We start from the raw sequence: 9,944 nt of genomic DNA on the forward strand, positions 1-9,944 counted from the left end.
GAGAATTGTGAAGCATAAACATTTGACGAGCAAGTGGATTATGAAAGATTAAATCGAGGTTAGGACTGACAGGGCAAGTAGCAAGCGACTCAGGAACAAAATACATAATAAGACCATTTGGGCATTTGATCTTGCGCCCTACAAGATATTTAAGGTCCCCAGCAATAGCTTCAGACGAATTTGATTTTCGGCTGGAGACCCTTCCCTGCAAAAGAGAGTTAAGCTTTCTTAGCCACCCACATCTTCAAGGGTGGCTTCGAAGCAATGAGTCTAAGTGCAGCATCTGAGAACTTTGGCTTTGGAGCCCTAGCAAATAGTCTTGCAGGAGGACAATAGTACTCATAAGAATAAGCAGAGTAGTTCTTGGTCGTATGAACATGGTGGTTTGATGAAACGCGCTCATATTCATAGGCCTGAGTATGGTTTCCCTGCAAAACATTTGCGTTAGTGCGACTCAGGTGAGTCCTCTGTCTGTATGAAGCCTTTGGACCATATGAAGCCTGTGGTCTGGGGTTTGTCTTCTTCACTTGTGGTGTCATGACGACATTCACAGGAAGATTCTCTAGACACTTTTTCGGCACCCAGACTTTCTTCATAGGTGGCCCATACCTGCAGTTAGTACCAATATACCTGGCAAACACTTCACCCTTCTAATTCTTAAACAGTTTATAGTTTGCATCAAAGGATTCATCAATAACAATGGGATTAGCACAAGTGAAGCCAGATAGGGTGGATGGATCCACTGAAGGTTCCTTTGCAGCAACCCATGTGGTTTTGGGGTACTGCTCAGGTTTCCAGTAAGAGCCATCAGCATTCATTTTCCTTTCGAACCCAACACCCTCTTTCCTAGGGTTTCGGTTCAGGATCTGCCTTTTGAGGACATCACATAGTGTCTGATGCCCTTTGAGACTTTTGTACATCCCTGTTTCAAGCAATGTCTTCAACCTAGCATTTTCATCAGCAATAGCAGTGGTATCCTCAGCAGAGGGGTTAGTTACCACATCAACAGTTGAAGATATTGCAATAGTAGCAGCAGTAGAACATCCAGCAACAGAAGTAGCATTGTCATGCTCAATGCATTTAAGACATGGTGGTTCAAATCCTTCCTGAGCGGAACTGATCTGTTTGGCGCGAAGTGACTCGTTTTCCTTTTGAAGATCTTCATGAGCCGCTCTCAATTTCTCAAGATCTTGCTTCCTTTGAAGATAATCATAGGAAAGCTTTTCATGAGTTGTTGAGAGCGTTTCATGACGACTTTCAAGTTCCTCATACTTAACATGAAGATTTTTTATGTCTTCAATTAAGGACTGAGATCGAGTCATTTCAGCGTCTAACAGGTCATCGCTTTTGTCTAACAGTTTTTGAATATGTTCCATAGCTTTTTGTTGTTCAGTTGCAATTTTAGCAAGTGTTTTGTAGCTGGGTTTGGAACCACAATCAGAGTCATCTTCACTGGATGTTTGATAGTGAGTAGTGCGTGAGTTTACCTTGGCACCGCGTGCCATGAAGCAGTAGGTGGGAGCGGAGTTGTCCTTGTCATTAGCATCGGCGTCGGTGATGAAGTCATTGTCTTCAGTGTTGAAGATGGACTTGGCAACGTATGTTGTAGCCAGACTTGCAACGCCAGAATCGGACTCCTCCTTAGACTCCACCTCCGCCTCCTCAGAAGTGGACTCCTCCTCTGAATCCATTTCTTTGCCAACAAACGCACGAGCCTTGTCAGATGAGCTCTTCTTGTGCGATGAAGACTTTGAGGAAGACTTGGAAGAAGACTTTGAGTATTTCTTCTTCTTCTTGTCGTCAGAATCATATTCCTTGCTCTTCTTCTTCTTGTTGTTCTCATTGTCCCTCTGCGGACACTCAGAGATGTAGTGACCAGGTTTCTTGCACTTGTGACATGTTCTCTTCTTGTAGTCATGAGCAAAAGCTTCATCATTCCTTGAGCTGGATCGTGAGGACTTTCTGAAGCCTTTCTTCTTGGTGAATTTCTGAAACTTCTTCACAAGCATAGCATGCTCCTTTCCAATGTCTTCAGGATCATCCGAACTGCACTTAGATTCTTCTTCTGATGAGGAAACAGCTTTTGCCTTCAAAGCACGAGTTCGCCCATAGTTGGGACCGTAGATGTCTCTTTTCTCAGAAAGCTGAAACTCATGTGTGTTGAGCCTTTCAAGTATGTCAGACGGATCGAGTGTCTTGAAGTCAGGGCGTTCTTGAATCATCAGGGCTAGGGTGTCAAACGAGCTGTCAAGTGATCTCAGGAGTGTCTTGACGACTTCATGCTTGGTGATCTCAGTAGCGCCGAGGGCTTGAAGCTCATTTGTGATGTTAGTGAGTCGATCAAACGTGAGCTGAACATTCTCATTGTCGTTTCTCTTGAAGCGGTTGAAGAGGTTGCGAAGGACACTGATTCTTTGATCTCTTTGGGTTGAGACGCCTTCGTTGACCTTGGAGAGCCAGTCCCAGATTAGCTTAGATGTTTTCAGAGCACTCACACGGCCATACTGCCCTTTGGTCAGATGACCACAGCTGATGTTCTTGGAAGTGGAGTCCAGTTGAACGAACTTCTTTTGACATCAGCAGCGGTGACACCTTCACCAGCCTTGGGGACGCCATTCTTGATGACATACCAGTGGTCGACATCAATGGCTTCAAGATGCATGCGCATCTTATTCTTTCAGTAGGGATATTCAGTTCCATCGAAGACTGGACACGCAACGTAGACTTTGATTATCCCTGCAGTCGACATAGCTAACACTCCAGGTGGTTAAACCGAATCACACAGAACAAGGGAGTACCTTGTTCTGATACCAATTGGAAGTGCTATTGATCGACTAGAGGGGGGTGAATAGGTGATTTTTATGAAAGTCTTCAAAACATGGAAGTTTCGAAGACAAACGATAGAAACAAACCTATTACCATGCAGCGGAAGGTAGACTACACTAAGCAAGCCATAGTCAAGTATTCAATGAGATGAAAGCACAAAGACTAATAGTAGCTAGGCAGTATAGATCAGGATGGAAGATAGCACGAAGCTAATCAGAACAGCAGTCACACAGTGAAGACAAATAGATAATGCAAACAGGCAATGACTTCACAAGGACCAATATGAAAGTAAAGAGATGGGAAGGATGGAACCAGTGGCTCGTTGAAGACAATGATTTGTTGGACCAGTTCCAGTTGCTGTGACAACTATACGTCTGGTTAGGGAGGCTGAGATTCAACTCAGAAGACCATGTCTTCACCTTATTCCCCTTGAGCTAAGGACACCCAGTCCTCGCCCAATCTCTCTGGTAAGTTTTCAAGGTAGACTTCCAAACCTTCACAGATTTCGTTCACCGGCAATCCACAATGACTCTTGGATGCTCAGAACGCGACGCCTAACCGGCTAGAGGATTCACAATCCTCAAGTGTAATAAGTCTTCAGATCACACAGACAGGAAGACTTAAGTGATGTCTAACATTCTTTGACTCTGGGTGTTTAGGGCTTTGTCCTTGCAAGGAATTCTCTCTCAAAGGCTTCGAGGTGGGTTGCTCTCAAACGACAAAAGTCGTACATTAACTCTGAGCAGCCAACTGTTTCTGGTTGTATGGGGTGGGCTATTTATAGCCACTAGGCAACCTGACCTGATTTGTCTGAAATGACCCTGGGTCACTAAGAAACTGACACGTGTTCCAATGGTCAGATTTCAAACACACATAGCAACTTTACTTGAGCTATAAGCAAAGCTGACTTATCCATCTGTGGATAAGATTTGCTTTCATTGTCTTCGCTCGAAGACATAGGATTTTGGTTAAGCATCACTTCAGTCATTCTGACTCGTTCACTTGAACCCCACTTAACAGTATGGTGGTTCCTATGACTCAACAAAGAAGAAAAAGAACGACGAAACAACTAAGTCTTCGCGCTCCATAGTCTTCATGCGATGTCTTACAGTTAAAATTTTGATTCTATATTTAAATTTTAAACTTGCTTATAATGTTAGTGACGTATACGAAAAAGGTACATTGTGTGTGCAAAAAATATATATTTCCATTAGGAAAGCATTTCCGTGCATTGAAAAATATATACCATGCATTCAAAAATGTGTTAAATGTATTAAAATATATATTTGAAAACTATATAACAAAAATGTACAATGTGTATGAAAAAGGTAGAACATAGAAAATATGAGTTTTTCTAAAAATGTTGACCATGTATTTAAAAAAAATAAACGTGTATAGAAAATATGTTTCTGATGTATACAAAGAATATCGAATGTGTACTAAAAAAATGGATATATGCTGAACAAAAAAGAAACTGACGAAAACAACAAAGAGACAAAGAAAAACGAAAAATACCCAATAAAAAGCAAAAATTAAAACAAAGAAAGTCCAAAAATGAAAAACTAAAGAAACTCAATGCAAAAGAATGGAAACATAGAAACTGAGAAAGATCCGATAAAAACCAAGAAATAGACAAAGAAAAAAGAAAAAAGAAATAAAGAAAAACAAAAAAAGAATGTGAAAACCAAGAAAGACGCATGGAAAAACAAATAGGAAAAGTAAATACAACCCAGTGAAAAACCATGAAAGAAACGAAGAAACCCGATGGAGAAATATAGAAAAAACAAAAATAAAATAAAAGCATAAAAAAGATAACAAGACAAAATGAGCGAAAACCTGTGTGCAAAAAGGAAAAAGAAACAAAAGAGAAAACAAGAAAACCAGAGAAATAAGAAAGAAACAAAAAACGAGTATATGAAGAAAAAATTGAAAAATTAATGAAGAAACAAAGAAACCAGAAAAAAAATAAAGAAATGAAGAAAAAAACCGAAGGGAACTAGCTAATCGGTCGCGAGGAGCGAACTAGAGAAGTGATAGCGAGCGAGCGAACAAAATTGGATGACTGAATATATTAGCGTGAATGAGAATCCTTCAGGCGAGCTCGTTCAATCTCGCTGTAAGCGAGATATTGTTCTCGTGTTAAGCGAGGACTCTCCTCCAACGAACTAGTGAGGTCGACGTGATAAACACAAGTTAAGAGGGCCAGATTAGCATGGCCCGAATATTTCACCAGGATTCTTCGTTTTGACAGGATATCATCTGAATTCTAGTAGGACACTCGAACAAATTTAAGTCAGGTTTCTTTGGTATGCCTTCTTTCCCTTCGTATTCTATCTAAGGAAATCATGAAACTGATTTATCTGCTTTTCAAGTCGGCCAAAAGGACAACTTCTCAAGTTTATCTTTCATGTCTTATTTTTGTTGTGAATAATAATTATTCTTAGAAACACGGTACAAAGACTAATGCTCATATATACGCATATGCATTCATCCCTATCACCTCGGCATTGGTAGTTAGCCGGGCGATCACCTTCACGTCGACGCACTCCACCATGATTTGCGCCTCCGCCGCCTGGTGTTCCTCCTTCTCAATCAACACACACATGTACTCTTGCTCTGGTTTCTCCAATGAGAGGAATCATTGTGGTTGTCGGCGACGCCCTGGGATTCACCCGCCATGGCCGCTGCGGGTGGCGTCGCCTCCTGCTTGTTGCTATCCGACAATGACGAATCGATGGGGATGACTTCCGTAGCGGTGACCCCTCACACTCGTCCCATGACATACGACGGGCCATGACGATTCGAAAGACGGTGATGGTGAAAATAAGGTGGCAACAACGACGATTTGGGGAGAAATGAGGGTAGTGGGGGAAGGAATTAGGGGTTGGGTGGGGCCCCAACGTGAACTTCTATGTGTGGGGATCAATTTAGTGTCTCGTTGTCGATTGAGCCATTTTTCGAGTGACAGAAGCAAAGAGGAGGTTTGAGGAGAATGGTTGTGATCTACTCAAATTTGAGCAGAAAATGCATCATTTGAGGATTAACTCCTCATATTTGATAAGTTATAGGTATAAGGTTCGGTTAGCTGGGGTTAACTGATGTAACCGAACCCTCAAACCTATAACTCCTCAAAAATTTGAGGATTTTTTAGGAGTTGTGTCAAAAAATATTTTTTTGGCTCAGCAGCCAACACCAATTCTCTGTAAATCTTGTACAAGCTCCTCTCTTTGGAAAAAAATGGCACAAAAATCGATGCACCGACCCAATAGACTTCCCGCCGCTCTAAGTTCTCACCGGTGCTTCACCCAATCCCTAGATCTTCCATGCCACTGCCCATCTCCCCCAAAGTCGTCGGAATCCAACCCGAAATTACCGCCATCGCCCAAAAGTGTCGTTGCCGCTCGATTCGCCGTCATCATCACCGGAATTGTTGTTTATGCTCGATTTTCCACCATAGTCGTCTGTTTCTATGTGGTGAGGCTTCTCCCCAACCACCGCTTCGCCTACTCATGCCAACAGCTCCCGCTGGTTGTCGTGTTGGACGACGATGACGAGGTTAAGGAGGAGAAAGATGAGGGAGAGGGGGATCCACCTCACGCCGGGGCGCCGTGGTGCCACTCCAACCATGGGAGGAGGATGAGGAGGAGCACTGAGGTGCAGCTCACCGCCAAGCACGCAATGCTCTCCTCGCCGACCATGGGCGGTGGCGGAGCTCCGCACTGCCATGTGCAGGGCAACACTGATGTAGTGCAAGCTCTAGGGTGGCCCGATCTTCTCGTATTGGAGGTGGTTTGAGGAAGAACATGAAGAGAATCACACGGGAAAACACACAAATCAACACAAATAGATGCAAATAGAAATACACATAAATATACACTTGATCCAAATAATCCAAAGAGAGAGATGGAACAAGATAGAGTTCTTCCCCAAGTCATAGGACAAGGGGGGCTTGATGATTCACTTGGGTAATCCTTCTCCCTTAGGAGGTCATGGGACCTATGATGATATTCTTCTCCCTTGGGAGGCCTTGATGATCTAGAGAGATCATTCTTCCTTAGGAGGGCTTGATCCTCTAAAGGAGGTAAAATGAGCAAAGCTCTCTTAATACCTTTAGGTTTACTTTGCTAACCCTGGAAAGTAGGAGGGGAAGGGGTATTTATAGTGCTAGGGGAGAAAGGGTAAGTAAGGGGCATAAATGGAAGGTACATAGGTTGTTGTGCCCAACAGCTGCTCGCAGGAAGTGGCTCGGATGTCCCGAGAGGAGTCTAGATGTCCGGGTCATCGTCGTAGGGACGGATGTTAGGCAGTGGTTCGGATCTTCGGGTTGGCTGGCTGAATCGCGTGTTGCTTTTGGCCAGATTTTTGGTCGGGGTCCGGATGTGTGAGAACTCAAGTAGGGGTCGATGTGCGGACCGGGGGCGGATATCCAACCACTGAAGCAGCCTTCCATCTTCTTCTCGCTCTTCTTCTGTATTCGTTTCCATGCCTCCCTTGTGGATGGTATATGTGTACTCTTGTGTTTGGACTCCTCGATAAGTGTGAAGCTCCACTTGACACTATGCATGTACACTAGGCACCTCCCGGGCTGCCCCGACTTCACGACGGAATGGCGAGACCCAGAAGAGACTTGTCGAGCATGTCGGGTATGAACCGACAACAGAAGCACTGCCGCGCCCCTGCACCGATGGCCATCCTCGTCGTTACCAAACTGGACGCCGGACCACACACTGCTGGCCGGGCACCTGCTGACCACAACACCGTGAGAGTCTAGCACATGGAGAGCGCGAACGAGATCCAATGTTCTTCAAGGCGACGCCCCAAATAGGGAAGTGACGATGCCGACGCCGTCGCCCGGCCCGACCGGGCCTAAGGCTTTCACCCAAGAGTTGGATCCGAGGAAGTGCAGGGGTGGACTCCACGGCGGCGCCTCCAAGGATATAGCACGACGTCCACGGACGTCGAAACAGTCGGCAGACCAAAGCCCAGCAAGCTGTCACCCGGAGCACCACCCAACACCACACCCCCCACGCACCGCACCTCCGCTAGCCCGCGCACCTCCCACGAACCCACCGTGTCGTGACCATGAAGGAGCTACCACAAACCTCGTCAACGGCCAGACGACGCCACCAAGCCAGATCTAGCCGAAATTGGCCAGCTTTGGCATCCCCGCCGCTGCAACACCACAGAGGCCACCAAAGACCGGCACACCTCCTGCCAGCGCAAAGACAAGCCCCATAGAGCAGGAAGGGGAGGGCTATGCCCGCCCCGATTCGTCGAAGATGAGCATACGAGCCGAAGAATCGGAGCCCGCCAACGAAGCAACCGCGGCTACCACCCACGAGAGACGCATCTAGGGGAAACCACACCGGAGAAGAGCCACGGGACGAGCCCCAAAGGCCTACGGCGCCGCTGCCAAGGCCACAGGCCCGCCTGGAGCGGTCGAGCCACGTAGCCGAAAGGAGATTGAACCTCCCCCCACCTCGAGTGCCCGCCGCAAGGGGAGGAGAAGAAGACCCCGCCGTACGTGTCTCTTGACATGGTGATGCCCATAGGATGCTCCGCGCATCAATCACCGCTACAACCGCGGTTGTTGTGACTCTCGAGACCAGTGATAAGTGTGCGTCGAAGATGTCAAGGGGTGCCCACGATGACGAGATATCGTGCTTTGGCAGGCAGAGGGTGATAAACCTTGACTCCAACTCTAGTTAGTGCTCGTTTCGGCTTAAATTTAAGTCGTTTTAGCTTTAATTGAACTTTAAGTTAGTGCTACTAGTTTATTTATGAACCTATGATGTTGTGTTATGAACTAGTACTACCTAAAATTATGCACGGCGTGGTCTTAGTCTAGTTTCAAATTTGAGTTTCGGATGACATGTTTGTGCACAATTGGATTTAAAGAGTTAAATTTGAGGGTTCGGATAGCTCCATACATTTTTTTTAATTTCACATATTTAAGGAGGTAATATTTCAGAAGATACTTGAGGGGGGATCTTTTGACCCCTAACCCACCCAATCTAGCTAGGAGTTGCCATTTCCTTTTTCGTTCCTCTTTGCCTGATGAAAAGCAAATTGTTTTGACTTGTAAATCTTAATCTTGGACCCTGTTTTGCTTCCTCCACACGGAGGTTGCATGTTAGGCTAGAATCCAGCGGCGTGGAAGAACTCCTTCACCAAGCAACCAAAAAAAGAAAAGAAAAATCTCGAGAATGAAGTATGTGGCAGACAAGATTACACGTCGCGCGTAGGTAAAAGCAAGCGCGCTTTGCGATTGCGTCCCGTCCGTGTACGCGGATGGGATGGTTATGGGCTACGTACGTGGCAAGTGTATCCACTGATTTGCTTTCCATAAATTGTTTCCATTATTGTTCTCATCATTGAGGCGAGATGGGCGACCTGTGTGGCACACGACCTCGAGTCGACCAGGGTAATTTCAGTGTGGTCGATAGCGTGATGCGCTGCCTGCATAAATTTCCAGCACGTTGTTGTCATCCCAATTACGCTGACAAGTAACCTCTATATAGCTATACATTCATACACGCCTAACTTGTTTCCAAATTACTCACATCCCTTTCTCACATGGTAGCTACTTCCGAACAATTATCACAGAAATCATGCGTGGGTGACAACAAAATTGCATGCTTCGACTGCATGGGTGAACAACTCTTCAAACGAAATCATCACCACCAACAGCAACCAAGGGCATGTTTGAACGGAGAATTGTTACTTTATCCGATCCATATTACTTGTTGCAGCTTTAGCACATACAGTATACTAAAGCAGAGCAATGACAAGTAATATGGATAGAAAGGAATAGCAGATTTTAAAGAAATTCGGTCATCCATGTGTTACTATCTTGCATGTACTACGTATTATTCTCTTCCATCTTATCCAACGAAAATATTTGAAAGACCGCTTATGGGCATGCAAAGATAGACATTGCCGAGGCGGTAGGAAAAGAACCCCCCAAAAACACAACAGGCCCACATACTTAGCAAGGAAGGAATGAAATTATGCTGGGAAAAGCGTACACTGAACATCTGTGCCACTAATTCAGAAAGATTGTCAAAATAAATCCGAGACACTCTGTCGATCATCCGAGAAGCAATCACATAAGCACG

Source organism: Triticum aestivum, chromosome 3A, assembly GCF_018294505.1.
Source record: "Triticum aestivum cultivar Chinese Spring chromosome 3A, IWGSC CS RefSeq v2.1, whole genome shotgun sequence".
Classification (NCBI taxonomy): Eukaryota; Viridiplantae; Streptophyta; class Magnoliopsida; order Poales; family Poaceae; genus Triticum; species Triticum aestivum.